The 16,864-nt window shown below is 46.0% G+C and overlaps 1 pseudogene; it reads right to left on the minus strand.

Annotated features, from left to right (window-relative positions):
- Window positions 1-8,075: 8,075 nt before the first annotated feature.
- On the minus strand, window positions 8,076-9,677 carry LOC139016673 (ectonucleotide pyrophosphatase/phosphodiesterase family member 3 pseudogene; annotated as a pseudogene).
- Window positions 9,678-16,864: the final 7,187 nt, after the last annotated feature.

Below are 16,864 nucleotides of genomic sequence, written 5' to 3' on the forward strand. Positions count from 1 at the left end.
GGATCCACGCCAACAGGGAGGGGGGCACTTTTTTTATACAGCTGTTCAGTGAGGGCGGGGGAGCATGAGCTGTGGGAGTTCCCGCCGCGGGGGTCGTCACGGTTTCCAGGTGTCGTCATCTGCCTGGTAGCTGACCTGTTAGGAATTCCAGGGCGGGACCGGTATCTGCGTCACCATCTACCTGGTGCACTGGCCTGTTACGGATTCTAGGAAGGGCCCAGTATCTACGTCTCCATCTGCCTGGTGAGGCACGCATCAGCTCCTGGACCCCCTTTCGACCTAACAGGCACCAGAAGGCAGGAAGCCCTGGGGCTGTCTGCAACCAGTGCTAGGAAATGCAAGAGCACCCAAGCCTCTGAAGTTGTGCTCATCCAGCTTAGGCTGTTGCTGTTCATCCTCATCCTCATTAGCAGCAGCATCATTATTTTTTGCTAAAGGCTGTGGGGTTTCATAAATAGCAAGAAAGAGAAGACATGTCATCATACATTATCCACATCAGTAGAGGGATGGATGAGGCCTAGGGGAGCAGCTCAGATAACAGCTCAGATAACAGCCAGAGGGAGAATCAAGACCTTAGGCCCGGGTGGGGCTGGGCTGAGAGAACAGAAGGAGGCGGGCTTCGAGAGCCCTGATTCTGCGGGATCAGCACCAGGCTCCACATGGCAGCTTCCATCCTATTCTGTTTTGTTTGCTAGGATTGGGTACAGTCTTGTGTTACAAGTTTCCACCCCTGCGAACTGTGCCTTGTGTTTTTGTCAAAGGGAGGTTAACCTGCAGGCAGGGAACCTAAAGGAGGTGACGCTTAAAGGATAAACAGAGGCCACTGGTCAGCTCTTCTCTACATTTAGGAGGATCCTTTTCAGCACGACCACTCATGGAGGCCCAGGCACTGCTGTGCCAGGAACCCTGTGCACGTGGTCTTGCTGAAATCCTAAAGACCGTGCAATTGGCACCATTCCCGCGGCAGCACAGCGCTTCAGTGGCAGAATCAGGATCTGTACCCGGGTTTCTCTGGTCCCCATCCTGCAGCCATCCTGCTTCTCTGTGAGGGGAGAGTGGACAGTGTCCTCTGCAAGAGGCCCGTCCTGAGTCCCCTTCATGCTGTAGGCAGCCCTTCAAAGTCAGTTTCTGGAAAGGAGCTCTTGTGTCTGTGCAGGTGAAGTATGGTAGCAGTCATCTCAGGTAGAAATTATAGTTTAACTTTAAACCTGCTGTTTGGTTTCTGTACTTATTTGCTTGCTAAAATAATAGAAAAGTTATTTTGATTTTCTGAATTATATAAATCATCCCATTCGATTAAATACCCTATTGATTGTAATGTGAATACCCCATTGGTTGTGATCATACTGGTCTTAGAAAGCACATTCTTCTGTACCTGGGAAGGACAGCACAATTATCTCAAGGCCCGAGGGCTCCAGATAATGTGTCTCTGTTGACTCAGTGATCCCAAGACCGAAGGGCTCTAGATAATGTGTTTCTGTCAACTTAGTGATCCAGAGACCCAAAACTATAATTTAGATAACACAGCTGCTTCTGCTTCTGTAAACTGCTTTTTTTGCAAACCAGGTTCCTCATTCCAAAGCCTGGGATGTAATCAATACCTTTGTGATCTTTGCCTACATAAATCTGATGTTGGGGCTGGGGAGGGCATTATGAGATCTGCGAGAGCGAAATGCCCCCCCCCATAGTCCCGGATTTGCAATAAATGTGACTCTGTAATTCGACTTCTTGAGGCTTCCTTGTGTGATTCGCGGGGTACATTACAACACAGGATGGTGCATGAGAAAAAGGCCCACTATGCTAGTAGAAGGTGCCCACACCTTTGCGTATACGTATCTATGAAAACATCTTCAAATATTTGCCAGCATGAGAAACATTCAAACCTCTAGAGAATTTTTATGAGTTTATTTGAGCTAAACTGTTGACAATTGCCAGGAAGCCAAATTTCAACTGATTGAGATAATTCTCCAGAGAATGGCAGTTTTGTACCTTATTTTGTACATTAAAATTAAAAAAGAAGACGAAAGTGAGTTACATGAAGCCACCATGCAGGCCTTCCCTGAGCTAGTCAGGCTAGCATTGAAGTATGGTAGCAATCATCTCAGGTAGAAACTGTAGTTTAACTTTAACCCTGCTGTTTGGCTTCTGAACTTATTTGCTTTGTTTAATAATAGAAAAGTTATTTTAGTTTTCTGAATTATATAAATCACCCCATTTGATTAAATACCCTATTGATTGTAATGTGAAATCCCATTGGTTGTGGTCATACTGATCTTAGAAAGCACACTTTCCTTTACCTGGGAAGGACAGCACAATTATCCCAAGGTCAGATGGCTCCAGTTAACGTGTCCCTGTTGACTCAGTGGTCCCAAGACCCGAAACTGTGATTTAGATAACATGCTGCTTTGCTTCTGTAAACTGCTTTTTTGCAAACCAGGTTCCTCATTCCAGACCCGAGGGCTCTAGATAATGTGTTTCTGTCAACTTAGTGATCCGGAGACCCAAAACTGTAATTTCGATAACATGCTGCTTCTGCTTCTGTAAACTGCTTTTTTGCAAACCAGGTTCCTCATTCCAAAGCCTTTGTGATCTTTGCCTATATAAATCTGGTGTTGCGGCCATCTTATCACTATGAGATTTGGGAAATGGCCCCTCATAGTCCCGGATTGCTATAAATATGACTCTTTAATTTGGGGTACGTTACAGCAGCATGTGGCCCCTCTTTGTCCACATATTAGACCTTGAGTATATCTTTTACCCTCTCAGTGACATAATAACATTCTAGAAGGCAGGGCCCAAGTCTAAAATATTAGCTCTTTGGTAAGGATTCAGCATTTTTTGCACCGAAAGAGGTGCTTAATGTCTGATTTTAAGCTATGGAGTCTGTCCAGGATAAACCCGGATTCCACACATAGGAGGCCTCTTCTTTAAGCTCCCAGACCCCATTCGGAGTGAGGGTGTCTCAGAGAGAGGGCAGCCCAAGGGTCCCTCACCAGCTGGGTTTGGCAGGGCACTGGGAGGGACGCTGGGAGCTTCTGCACAGAAGTTTCCTAGCTCACGAGAGTGGGTTGGAGTCCCAGCGGGTTCCCCCAAGGGATGGTGCTGACTTGCTTGTCACCAGCACAATGGCCTCTGCCCAGCATGGGCAAGCAGGTCCCTTAGCAGGCTGCCTTTGCTTTGGACACAATGAGAGGATTCTAGAATTGTAGGAACGAATGAGCCAGTGGCCTCCCTGGCTTTGGAGATTTATGAGAACTCAGGGTAGAAAAGGCTTTAAAAAATAATACATTTTTAATGATTTCAGAAAGGAAGGGAGAGGGAGAGATAGAAATATCAATGAGGAGAGAGAATAGTTGATCGACTGCCTCCTGCACAGCCCACACTGGGGATCAAGCCCCACAACTCAGGCTTGTGCCCTGATTGGGAATCGAACCATGGCCTCCTGGTTCATAGGTCGACACACAACCACTGAGCCACGCCGGCCGGGCAGAAAGGTTTTTGTGTGCCATGAGGCTCTGACACCTGCCCAGTGAAGCAAGGTCCTGGCTGTGCTTCCCCTCTGTGGTCATGTGTCAACGTAAGAAACATTCAAACCTATAAAGAATTTTTGTGAGTTTATTTGAGGCACGCTGATCACAATTACCAGGAAGCAAAATCTAAACGTATTGAGATAATGCTCCAGAGAATGGCATTTTCCCACTTAATTTTACACATTTCAATTAAAAAGGAAGATGCAAATGGGTTACTTGAAATCCATTGGTGATAGATTCGGGAGATGGGAGAAAGCAAAGGGGAGGGGGAAACCTCTGGAATTGGATGAAAACTATGACAATTAACACGGTAACAATAACAGTGAGAGGATTTGTGGTCTCCACCCGGGTGCATTGGTTGTGCCTTGAGGGGTCTAGAGGAAGGGGAGTTACCTGACATTCCAAAGGAATGTTATTGTAGGTGCAAAAGACAGTAGACAGACTTAATTAAGGTAAAGATTGAGCTTTGTCAGGGAAGATTCTAGGCCAGGACATACCTGCTATAAGCTGCTTTTAGTTAAAAAGTTTAATTTCATGGGGCAGGGAGGGAACCGACAGAGGAGGGCAATGGGGGGTGGGAAAAGGTGGACATTGTTAGGTTAGGTGGCTCAGGAGGCGGCATAGGAAATAAAGGGAGTTGATCAGAAAAGGAAGGAAAGAGAGTTTTTATTCTGCGTCCCCGGGAGACCCACGAACCCCAAAGACAGGGCACGTGGATCCACGCCAACAGGGGGAGGGGGCGCTTTTTTTATACAGCTGTTCAGTGAGGGCGGGGGAGCATGAGCTGTGGGAGTTCCTGCCTCGGGGGTCGTCACAGTTTCCAGGTGTCATCATCTGCTTGGTAGCTGACCTGTTAGGAATTCCAGGGCGGGACTGGCATCTGAGTCACCATTTACCTGGTGCACTGGCCTGTTACGGATTCTAGGAAAGGCCCAGTATCTATGTCACCATCTGCCTGGTGAGGCATGCATCAGCTCCTGGACCCCTTTTCAACCTAACAGACATCAGTAAATAATCTCAACAATAAAGATTAAAAAAAAAGTGTTCATTTCAGACCATCCTTTGTGGTTTGTAGGTCTGAGTTTGCAAGGCCACCACGCAGGCCTTCCCTGAGCTTGTCAGGTTGGCACGTGGCCCCTTTTCATCCACACATGAATGAGTACCGTCTCCTGCAAACTCAAGGCTCCACTTTAAGTACTTCTCTCTTACTTTTGCCTTCGGGTCTGGCCACATGCTCTGGTCGGAAGAAGACTCATCAATCTAGTTTCTAGGGCAGCACCTAATTGGTTTCCACAAATTCTATTCTGAGCATCCAAATTCAACCCCGGTGCCTTCAGGCAGAAAACAGCACGCCCACTCGTGGGCGAGGCTAATCTGAAGGATGTGGGGTCCCAGAGGAATTCTGTGCCACCTTCCATCCAGCAAGTGTTCCTTCCCAGGTAATGGAGTGACAGGAAAGCCTAATTCTATTCGAACGGTAAAGGAACCGGCATTGCCCCAGGAGTTAGGTCAAGCTGGGTAATGTTTGAAGAGACCTGCTTCCTGAGACATCCTCAGGTGAGAAGCAGGGAGATGCAGGCACACCCGATCCAGTCCTGACTTCAGGGTTTGCCATCTAGTTGGGGAGGTTAGGCAGTTACAAAGAGCACGCAGAGTATACCTGTCGGATGGGGGCTTCCCGTGCGAGGAAACGTCCCCTATTTGGGAAAAGGTTGTGGAAACTCGTGGGGCAGGTCTCGCAGTAGGTGGGGTGGGCGTGGCCGCATATACTGCAGTGCTGAGTGGCAGCGGGAGGTGGGGAAAGGGGAGGACGCTGGCCCCGGGGAGTAGGGGGTGGGGAGGGCTCCAGGAAGGGCGGGGAGGGTTTCCCGGGGCAGCCCTTGGAGGCGGGGATCAAGACACTGGCTGGGGACGGCCTAAGGGTGGGGGGCCCTTAGAGGCCACGTCTCTACTGGTCTAGGGGCTCCGACAGTCCCCCAGTCCGAGTTCAAGGCCCGGTGAGCGCGCATCAGGGCGTGCGCTCTCTGTGGGTCTGAGCACAGCTCCCTCCTCATTGGCTGTTAGAGGCAGATTGTCTATTGGCTACGAGGATGCTCTAAGCCCCGCCTTCCCAACGCTAGACTGCGAACAGCGCCACCTCCTGTCGCGGTAGCGCAGCTTCGGGGAGTTTGGAAGCCCTTCTGTTCTGGTTCTCTATTCACCCAGCAAATGTGAATGCCTGTCCACTGTGGGCAGGCGCTATGTCAGGGGCTGACTTTTCCTGCATGGCAGGGACAGGCATATATCCCTCAACCCTTGGGGATATATCACCACCTTTCTAAATTCCTCTCGTCTGTTGCTAGGATTTTCAAACCATGTCACCCTTTATGAATTCAGCAATGGAATGGGAGTTCGTACCCTGGTAGTGTCTCTAGCTATTACATTTCTTTATTTCATTCAGTCCTATGTCTAGCCTTGGCTTCTTTTACTGCATTTCCCATTATTTATGGCTTGAAACACTTCTGGAACTAGGCGTATCCCCAATGTTGGTTTTATTTTCTTCTTGAAAGCGCTGCTTGGCATATGAATTCCTTCTTTTAAGATTGCGCTCTCCAATTTTCGGGAATGCGTTCCCAGTTTGCTGAGGCTTCCTAACAGCTAGAGTGCCTGGTTGGGATGTGTCTGCATCTGGTCTGATACAGTAACGGGACACCCTGAGCCCTCTTCACAGTCCAAAATAGGGGCTTTACCACTTAGAGGAGGAGTCATGACACAGAGACAGCGTTCAGTTGATCAGCAGCCTAGCCAGGATCTCTAGCCAGGATCTCCAGCGAAGTTCTGGTTAGGATCTCCAGCCAGGTTCTGTGTCCATGTTCTCTTGCTAGGTTCTCCAGCCAGGTTCTGTCCAGGTTCTCCAGCCAGGTTCAGTCACCAGGTTCTAGTCAGGTTCTCTTGCCATGTTCTATCCAGGTTCTGTCTCTAGGTTCTGTCTCTAGGTTCTTCAGCCAGGTTCTCTCGCTATGTTCTGTCTAGGTTCTCCAGCCAAGCTCTGTAGCCAGGTTCTGTCCAGGACCTTTTGCCATGTTCTCTCGCTAGGTTCTGTCTCTAGGTTCTGTGTCCTGTTGTCTTGTTACATCTGTATTTATACCAGTTGATTTTAATCCTGTCAATTTCTATTCCAAAGGTTAGGGCGTTTCTTATCTCCATTCCAGGGAGTAAAGATTATGTAGCTTATTCTTAGTTAAAGTGATTAACTACCCACCTGGCACTTAGTTAAGGGGTTTTATTCTCTCCCTGACTTCAGGGAAAAATTCCTACCTGGGGAAACAACCTTTCTCGGAGAGGTGACCTTGGTTAAAACACATAGCGCCAAGAAGGGGAGCAAACATATTAAGAACAGTATGCCATATAAGCCAGGTCCCTTGAAACATATGCTGTGCAGACATTTCTTCTCTGCAGCGACTGTGTCAAGCAGCAAGGATGGACGGCTCCCGGCAAGTTACCTAATAATGACCCCCCTTTCTTTCTCACTCCTCCAGGGACCCATGTAGTGGCTCATGTGAAAATCACTTACTTGCATTTCCTTAAACTAGTGTTTTGCCATCTATGTATGCATCCCTAAAGGTTTTGCCTGTTTTGAATTGTATATAAATAAAATCCTACTTAAGGTATGTTTTCATGTCTTGCATATTTTGCTCAATTTAGTTGTGAGTAGTTTGTTGTGATGTAATGTAGTTTTCTATTCTGGGAATTTGCAACAGTTTATGTCCATTCTGCCAGGGGCTTGTTTGGGGGATTATGAACAATGTTTCTACCACCCTTTTTGTACATGTGAGCTGGTGAGACTGTACCTGCGTGCATACTTTAGGATGCAATAGGGCAGCAGTAAGCCACATGTCTGTCTGACTAGTTCACGCATGTTTTTCAAAGTGGCTCTTGTATGTGTCTTCCCAATGAATCAGCAGGCCTGTGTCTCACAGGCCGGTTGGGGCTGGACGGAGCTAACATCTCTGTGGATGCTCAGGCAAGGTGGGCTGTGGCAGGGGCTGACTCCAGTTCAGAACTGGGATATCTGGTTCCTAAATTGTGTGTCCCTGGAAAGAGACAGGGAGAAAACGGGCTGGAGGCAGTGGAGCAGTAGGAAACTCCCCAGCTACCTTCTAATTCTGGGATTTGGGGGGATGAAATAACATGATTCTAACCAATTGGCTCAAACAGAGCAGGTGGACTGGGGTACCCACAGTGTCTGACACGTGGGAGATATTAGTAGATATTTGTTTAATAATGCTCAAAGAATTGTGTGAAAAATTTAATTTTTTTCTAGTTTATCCTGAAGACAACTGTAGCCACTAGGTGGCGGTGTTGCTCACATCTAGATGGCTTATAAGGGGGAATTCAGATTTGGCATCAGGCATTTGAAATAAAATTCAATCTTGTTTCAATTCTGTCTTTGAATTCGTTAATCATTAAGTTTTTTTTTTTTTTAGGAAAAATAGAAAACTTTATTTTATGATTCTTCAAAAGAAAAATCATTTACATATTGTCAAAATTGTTTTATATATTTAGTTAAACAATGGTTTCAAATGTGGGTAGATATGTCTTTAATTGCAGACTTTCAGAGACAGGCTGTGCTTTTTTCTTATTAAAAGTGTAGCTCAGTGAGAAGTTCCACATTGTGGACTTGGGCAACATGGGCTTTCAATCTTTCTTCAATTCAAACAGTTTCTGGTTTACTGGTATGTGCAGGACAGCTCTCCACATTGGTAGGTTGGTGAGGGATGATGAAGGATAGGACGTCCAGTCACTTCAGGTGTCGGGGGTGTACTCTTATTTTCACAACTAGTCAGCACCACAAAGTAGTGTGTTGGAATGGGAACACTGCTGTTAACTACATATTCTGTAATTTCCCTTGGGTCATCAAAATGACCATTGTAATTATAATCAAACTAGAGGCCTGGTGCACAAAATTCATGCACTTGGGGGGGGGGCGGGGGTCCCTCAAACCGGCCTGTGCCCTCTCACAGTCCAGGAACTCTCAGGGGATGTCCAACTGATGGCTTAGGCCCGTGGGTAGCAGACCTGAGCCGGCAGTCGGACATCCTTAGCACTGCCATGGAGGTGGGAGACGCTCCCTCCACTGCCGCTGCCCTCTCCAACCGTGAGCCCAGTTTCTGGCAAAGTGATGCCTCCCCAGTGGGAGCGCACTGGCCACCAGGGCGCAGCTCCTGTATTGAGCATCTGCCCCCTGGTGGTCAGTGGACATCATATCGACTGGTAGTTCTGCTGTTCAGTTGATTTGCATATTACCCTTTTATTATATAGGATACTAGTCTACTAACAACATTTACTCCATTTCTTTCCATGGCATGTTCTAGGAGAAGAACATTGTGGAAGTAATCCCATATTTTTTTGAATGCTTTATACATAGTAACCAAATTACTTATAATTAAAGCATTCTATTGACTATCAGAAGTGCTATTGTATGCAGGAGGATAGAGGAAGCCGTGGGTGATATTCTTGTGTGGTAAATAGAAGGAACACTTTTGCTCTGAGAAGGAGCAACCCTGGATCAGCCCTCAGACAGTCTGGGACAATGGGAGGAAGAGGTGAAGTATCTCCTCGTTTGGGGACTGCATATGAGCTCCACATGGGCATCTTGGTAGCTTTTCCAACTCCACTGACATATTCCCTGTGATAAAGGAGACAGTGTTCCTTGTTCTTCTGCAAAACCCAGGGCCTCCCACATGGCAAGTTTAGTTTCTCTGTCGCTGTAATTTCATCATGAGGGAGATTTAGCATTGGATTCCCACGTTTTACATTAGAATTTTCTGGTAGCTCAGTGCATAAACAATCTAGAGTATGTGTGGCCGATGGAACAGTAAAGCCACAAACTGAAAACTTGGACACTTCTGCATGGGATGGCTCATGAAAAGGCACCTTCAGAAAATGGTTTAAACTACCACGGGTACCATTGTTTGGTGCTGGTTGGATGTGTAGAAGATCACACATTAGGTTATAGCCTTTAATATGGTCAAATGGTTCAGTCTTCTCTTTAAAACTGAGTCCTTGTGCCAAAAAGATAGCCTCCATGGCCTTAAACTTATTGTCAAAACCACGATCACCTAAGTCAATCGTTTTATGGCCCAACTGGATGTAAATTCTTTCCATTTTTCGTTCAGATAAATGAATGTCAAGTCAGTTTACCCTGCTGCTCAGAAGTGGTCTTTTACTGTCAGACTCTGGCAATCTCCTTTTTGGATTGCATCTGGTGGATCTGAGTCTCTTAGAGACCCAATTCCCTCTGCCAGACCCTTCACAACCCTCTCCCCGATCCCCTCTGGGCTCTGTCTCCCTGGGTGACCCTCCTCTTTCCCAGCAGCCTCAGAGTCCTGGGTCTTTGCTTTTCTCTTCTGTGGGAAATCAGATGTCACACCACTATACCATTTTTTTAAAAATTCAATATCTATTTGATTATTTGAAAATACAGCCAAAGTCACAGGTTCCTGTTTTCTATGGGGAAAATGAATATGAAAACCTAGAGATGACTTTGAGATACTGACATAGAGATAGGAAAATAACCCCAAATTCATCTCTCTATCACTATCTTGGTATAAGTTATCATTATAGTAGAACTGACATTTTCCTCTCCTGTATACAGTTCTGTAAGGTTTAATACATATATTGAGTCATGTAACCAACACCATGAGCAGGATGAAGAACAGTATCATTACCTTCAAAACGCTCCCTGTGCTAGTACTCCCTTTTTAGTTATGCTGAAATGTTGCTGTACAACATGGTGCCTATACTTAACAACTAAGAACGCACACCATTCTGCTGCTTCCTTTGCCATAGAGTTTCTAATTTGGATCACTCTTCTCCATGGGCAATGGGTCATTTTTATTTAGCTGTTTTCAAGATTTTTTCTTTAGTCTTTAGTAGCTTAATTTACGATATGTCTGGACTTATAGGTTGTTGTGTTAGCTCCTTTGGGTTCACTGAGCTACTTGAGTTTGCAGGTTTATGTCTTTGCGAAGTTTTCAACCTCATTTCTTCACACACAAACAAAAGTCATTGTTCTGGATATCTTTTATATGCCTCTCCAGATATTCTTTCCACCTTTCTCTGGTCTTCTCTGTCCCTCAAATGGGTGTCTTGTATGGATCACATCACTGGGCTCTCTTGTCCTATGACTTCCTTCCTTTTGGGTTTGGTCAGTAGGGAACCTTAGCAATATCTTAGAGGAGGGTAGTTTGGGCATTTACTCTCCAGGCCCCCTCACTGCCAGGTCATGTCAGGCTGGCTGTGCTTCTCTGGGAAGCTCAGTGAAACACTACCTCCAACAGTTAGCTCTGTCCCCGACTGAAACACAGTAAGTACTCCCTTTCCTCACCTTTTGGCCCCAGGGGTGCTGACACCCTCCCTGACCTACCTTGGTTACCAACCCTAGTATGGTATCGTCACTTACAGTTTTTTCCAAACTTTGCTGGCATCTTTGTAAATAGTCCCGTTATCACGTGCTTCTCAAATGACCCACTCTGAGCACGTTGAGTGTGCCATCTGTTTTCTGCTGGGATCACGACAGCTAGAGTGTTTCTCTGGGGATCATAATTAGCCTTACTCTGACGGTCACCCCAGGCAGCTGACTCCCATTGGCCTTCCAGGCTTTTAATCCTTTTTCAGGCTGGACTTCCTGAAGCAAGAATGTCCATTTTATTCATTTGATGATCAGGGATTAGTTTTACATTAACTGATATAATTGACTTTTGCATTACATATTGTTTTTATAACTTGGAAGATAACTCAAGAATAGGGAGTTTTAATGTGTATCTATTATTGTGATTATATCCTTCATACAGAAGAGGGTATAAAATGTATATGTGCAGTTTTAATAATAATAACAGTGTGTCCACCACCTAGGTTAAGAAGAAAAGTTGCCCCGACTCTAGACCTTCATGCAATTCTCTGTAGATGCATCTTTCCCCTCCCCATTCACCCTGACAGGAGGAAACTGCTGTCCTGACTTTCATCTTATTCATTGCCCCACTTTTCAGTTTTAAGAGATGTAGATATAAGTAGTACAGGTGTTTTTTTTAAATCCTGACCTGAAGATATTTTTTTCCATTGATTTATCGAGAGGGTAGAAGTGAGGGAGGAGGAGGGGAAGGAGAGAGAGAGAAACATCAACGTGAAAGAGACAAATCGATTGGTTGCCTCCTGCACTCGCCCCGACTGCGTCTCAGGAACCTGCAACCAAAGTACATGCCCTTGACCCGGAATTGAACCCGTGACCCTTGAGTCCACATACCAATGCTCTAATTACTGAGCCAAACCGGCCAGGGCTAAGTACTAGCATTTTTGATTTCGAAGAACTGAGGAGCATGTATAAAGTGAGGTGCATCCAGAATGGTCAGGCTGGTATTCATAAATGAAGAGCATGAACCAGATTCTGCCCTCCTGCAAGTTATAAGAACCCTCTCTGGCAGAGTCGGTGGAGAGTCCTGAGCAAGTCTAGGGAAACAAAAGCTGCCCATATGTGAGGCTGTATTGTGGGCCAGAAGGAATACGGTCAGTGGGTTCCCTGGCTCACTGGACTAGAATAGACTGAAGCGGAACACTTCTGTGGAAGGTGGTAGGAATGTCCTCAGCATAGCCAAGCGGGGATATGATCCTGAGGCACAGGGTCCAGACAGTTCAAGTAAAATCAGAACCTGTCCACCTCTCTCTTTGGTTCGGTGCTGGTTGGTCACACCCCAGTTTGCTCCTCTGATTCTCGTTTTATCCATGTTGCCCAAACAATGCTTCTTCTTTAAAGATAGAGCACCAGTTTCCAGTCAGCTGTAAGCAGGGTACATTTTCCAGCTTCTGCTCTGGGAGACCATCCTTCTTTAAATGATGGATTTTATCCACAATATACTGACTGGACAGGCTGAGTTCTCATTATTTTTGAGGTGAAATGTATTACTTAGAGTAACGTCTGGTTGTAAGCGACAGAATATGTGAAATGACCTAAGTTTTTCTTCTCACATAAACATCTAGGTTGTACTCACCTCCTCCCATGACCACACCAACATTACAACTAAATTATGGAACGATCAGCCTGGAGAACCATCCTAAGACTCGCTGAACAGAAGTCCTATAACTAAGGATATAACAGAGAAGCCACATGGAGATTGGTAGGAAGGGCAGAAACACAAAAGGGGCTGGCCCCACACCACATGCGGAGGTGGAGAATCCCGAGGGCTATCTCAGCTGCAGAGGTCACCTCTGAGGAGCAGGGCTCTCAGCCCACCCCAGGCTTCCCAGCCTGGAACACCAGTGCCGGGAAGAGGAGGCCACATAATGTCTGGCTGTGAATATCAGTGGGGTTTCCACCATCCTCATGAGATGGAAGGCTGCTGGAAACTCAGACAACTTCTTAAAGGGCCCACATATAAACTCGCTCACTAGCACTCATCTTGGTCTCCAGCAGAGGGACAATGGCTAAGGGGGTGCCAGAAACATACAGGGAGAAACTGAGTTGTGTGGATTCAGAGTGAGGGCTGGAGGGCTGGAGGGCTGGCTGCCATCGTCCCAGTGTTGAGCTCTCCTCCTGCATGGCAGTTGGATGCCACCTTTCCTGTGTTGAGCACCTCTCCCCTCCCCCCAGGTGGGGCCAATTTAACCTACATTAGCCTAGCTCCGCCCTGAGGACTCCATGGAACTTGGCCAGACCTCAAGGTCTGCAGGCCCTAGGCAGTGGCAGCTGTACCCTGAGACTTTTGCTGAGGAAGAATTAACATTGTTAAAATGTCCATACTACCCAAAGCAATTTATAGATCCAATGTAATCCTTATCAAAATACCAACGACATTTTTCACAGAACTAGAACAAATAATTATAAAAATTATATGAAACCACCAGAACCCTGAATAGTTACAGCAATCTTGAGAAACATGAACAAAGTTGGAGGTATCATGCTACTTGACATCAAACAAAATTGAGAACCCAGAAATAAACTGATGCCTTTATGGTCAATTAATCTATGACAAAGGAGGCAAGAAATATACAATGGGATAAAGGCAGTCTATACAATAAATACTATTGAGAAAATTGGACAGATACATGTAAAAAATGAAACTAGACCACTTTCTTATACCTTATAGAAGAATAAATTCAAAATGTATTAAAGACTTAAATATAAGACTCGAAGTCATAAAACTCCTAGAAGAAAACAGAGGCAGTAAATTCTCTAACATTGCTCTTAGTAATATTTTTTTTTCTGATACATCTCCTTGGGTAAGGGAAACAAAAGAAAAATAAATAAATGAGACTATATCAAATTGAAAAGTTTTGCATAGAAAAGGAAACCATCAACAAAATATGAAGATAACCAACTTGCCCTGGCCAGTGTTCTCAGTGGTTAGAGCATCAGTCTGTGCACTGGAGGGTAAAGGGTTCGGTTCCCTAACTGGGTTGCAAGTTCAATCCCCATCCCCGGGGGCACATGTAGAAGACAACCAATCAATGTGTCTCTCTCACATGGATCTCTCTCTCTCTCCCTCTCTCAAAATCAATGGGAAAAATACCCTTAGTCCTCTGGTGAGGATTTAAAAAGACAACCTACTGAATGAGAGAAGATATTTGCCAATAATACATCTGATAAAGGGTTAATATCCAAAATTTATAAAAAACTCATACAACTCAACACACACACACACACACACTCTGTAGGGCGAGACTATAGGGTTAAGCCTCAGACTGACCTGTTGGCAAAGCCACAAACAAGTCCCAGCTTAGAGGGCACAGTCCTCTTAGCATAATTAAGCTTGACCTTATGACACTCCCTAGATCTTATCTGGGCAGCTAATGGGCTGTGGGAGGAGTAGCAAGTGCTGCCAAAACAAGTGAAGGTCACAAGAACATTGTAACTATGGTGACCACTACCTTGTTTACCTCTGGCTATAAAATAAAGGCTCAGCTTGCCTCTGGATCTCTCTCTGTGGCCTCAGCCAGGCACAGGAAGATCCACCTAGACCCAGCTTATTCTCTTCGTCATTTCTTCATTCATTTGCCGCCCTCACTCAGGCTTGTGAACCTTTGGCTGAGTTGGCTCGGCACACACACACACACACAAACACACACACACACACACAGACACACACATTCCTCCAAACAATCCAATGGGCAGAAGACCTAAGAAGAAAATTCTCTAAAGATGACATATAGATGGCTAACAGATAAATGAAAAGATACTCAATGTCACTCATCATCGAGTAATACAAATTAAAACCACAATGAAATATCACCTCATACCTGACAGAATGGCTGTCATCAATAATCAACAAACAATAAGTGTTGGTGTGTATATAGAGAAAAAGAAACCCTTGTGCACTGTTGGTGAAATTGCAAATTGGTGCAGCCACTATGGAAAACAGTATGGAGGGTCCTCAAAAGATTAAAAATAGAACTACCATTTGATCCAGTAATTCCACTATTGGGAATATATCTAAATAAATCCAAAACACTAATTTGAAATTATATATGTACCTCTATGTTCATTACAGCATTATTTACAACTAGAAGCTCAGTGCACAAAATTTGTGCACTGGGGGGGGGGGGGGGCTGTCCCTCAGCCCAGTCTGCACCCTTCTCACAATCCGGGATTGCTTGCTCCCAACCACTTGCCTGCCTGCCTGCCTGATTCCCCCTACCCGCTTGTGCCTGCCAGCCTGATCACCCCCTAACCACTCCCCTGCCTGCCTGATCTACACCTAACTGTTCCCCTGTGGGCCGATTGCCCTTAACTGCCCTCCCCTGCCAGCCCAATTGCCTCCAACTGGCCTCCCCTGCTGGCCTGGTCACCCACAAATGCTCTCCCCTGCTGTCCCAGTTGCCCCCAACTCCCCTCCCCTGCAGGCCTGGTCACCCCTAACTGCCCTCCCCTGCTTGCCTGGTCCCCCCCAACTGCCCTCCCCTGCTGACCTGGTCGCCCCTAACTGCCCTCCCCTGCTGGCCTGTTTCCCCTCAAATTCCCTCCCCTGCCAGCCATCTTGTGGTGGCCATCTTATAACCACATGGGGACGACCATCTTGTGACCACATGGGGGTGGCCATCTTGTGCGAGGGCATGACGGTCAATTTGCATATCACCTCTTTATTATATAGGATAGCCAAGTTTTTAAGCAGCCCAAATGCCCATCAATGGATGATTGGATAAAGAAGAGGTAGCACTATATACAATGGAATATTACTCAGCTATAAAAAGAATGAAATCTTACCATTTGCACAACATGGATGGATCTAGAGGGTATTATGCTAAGTGAAATAAGTCAGACAGAGAAAGACAAATACCATATAATTTCACTTATATGTGAAATCTAAAGAACAAAACAAACAAACTAACAAAAACAGATTCATGGATAGAGAGAACAAACTAAAGGTTGCTGTTCTTGGTCTTTTGGTTCTATATCAATGTGAGAATTGACTAATAAGTTACTAAGAAAACTCTGCTGAGATTTTGATTGGAATCACATTGAATTTAGGTATAAATTTGGAAGGTGATGACGTCTTTACAAAACTGAGTCTTCCCTTCCATAGACAGGTGCATATATTTCCATTTATTTAGATACTAGTAGCCCGGTGCATGAAATTCGTGCACTGGGGTGGGGGAGGGGGGAAGGGGCCCCTCAGTCTGGCCTTCACCCTCTCCAATCTGAGACCCCTCAGGGAATGTCCAACTACCTGTTTGTGCCCACACTTTTAACAGATAACAGCTCCATTGTTGTTTCTTTCTTATGCTTAAAACCATTGGAATTAGTAGGTATTCAAAGTGTGTATACATTTTGAGGGGAAGCCCTGTATATCTCTAGTCAGTGGTGAAAGAAACCAACAGCAGATTTGGAACCCCCAGACATGAAACCTTGCTCACTCCCCACTTCACTTTCCACCTTCGTGGGCAGCAGGAGAATCAACGTTTTCTCTCGTTAATTCAGAAAAGCATATCCTGTCACCCACTGCCCGGCAGGAGTGCACTAGGCCCCAAGCAAGTGAGGCTCAGTCAGGGCAGCCTTCACTCATGGGTGCTGAGACCCAAAGTGCACATTCCTCCTCTACAGTTGCCCCGACTATCCCACTGTTTCACTGAGAGGACGGAATTCCTCTCCGCCTCTGGGTTCTTGATCTTGAACGCTGACCAAAGGCATCTCAGCGAGGGCTGCCCATGCCCACCAGGTGTGTCTATCTGCACCTGCTCCTGCCTCAGCACCTGCATTAACCCCCCAGAGGTGATCTCGTAGCTTCACTGGCCTCCATGGGAACAGGGCATCACCACTCTGCCCTCTCACTGTCATCTCACAGGCGCCCACCCTCAGCACCCAG

The sequence above is a fragment of the Myotis yumanensis genome, unplaced genomic scaffold, assembly GCF_028538775.1.
Source record: "Myotis yumanensis isolate MYYU_CA2020_CCGP unplaced genomic scaffold, mMyoYum1.0.hap1 SCAF_9, whole genome shotgun sequence".
Lineage (NCBI taxonomy): Eukaryota > Metazoa > Chordata > Mammalia > Chiroptera > Vespertilionidae > Myotis > Myotis yumanensis.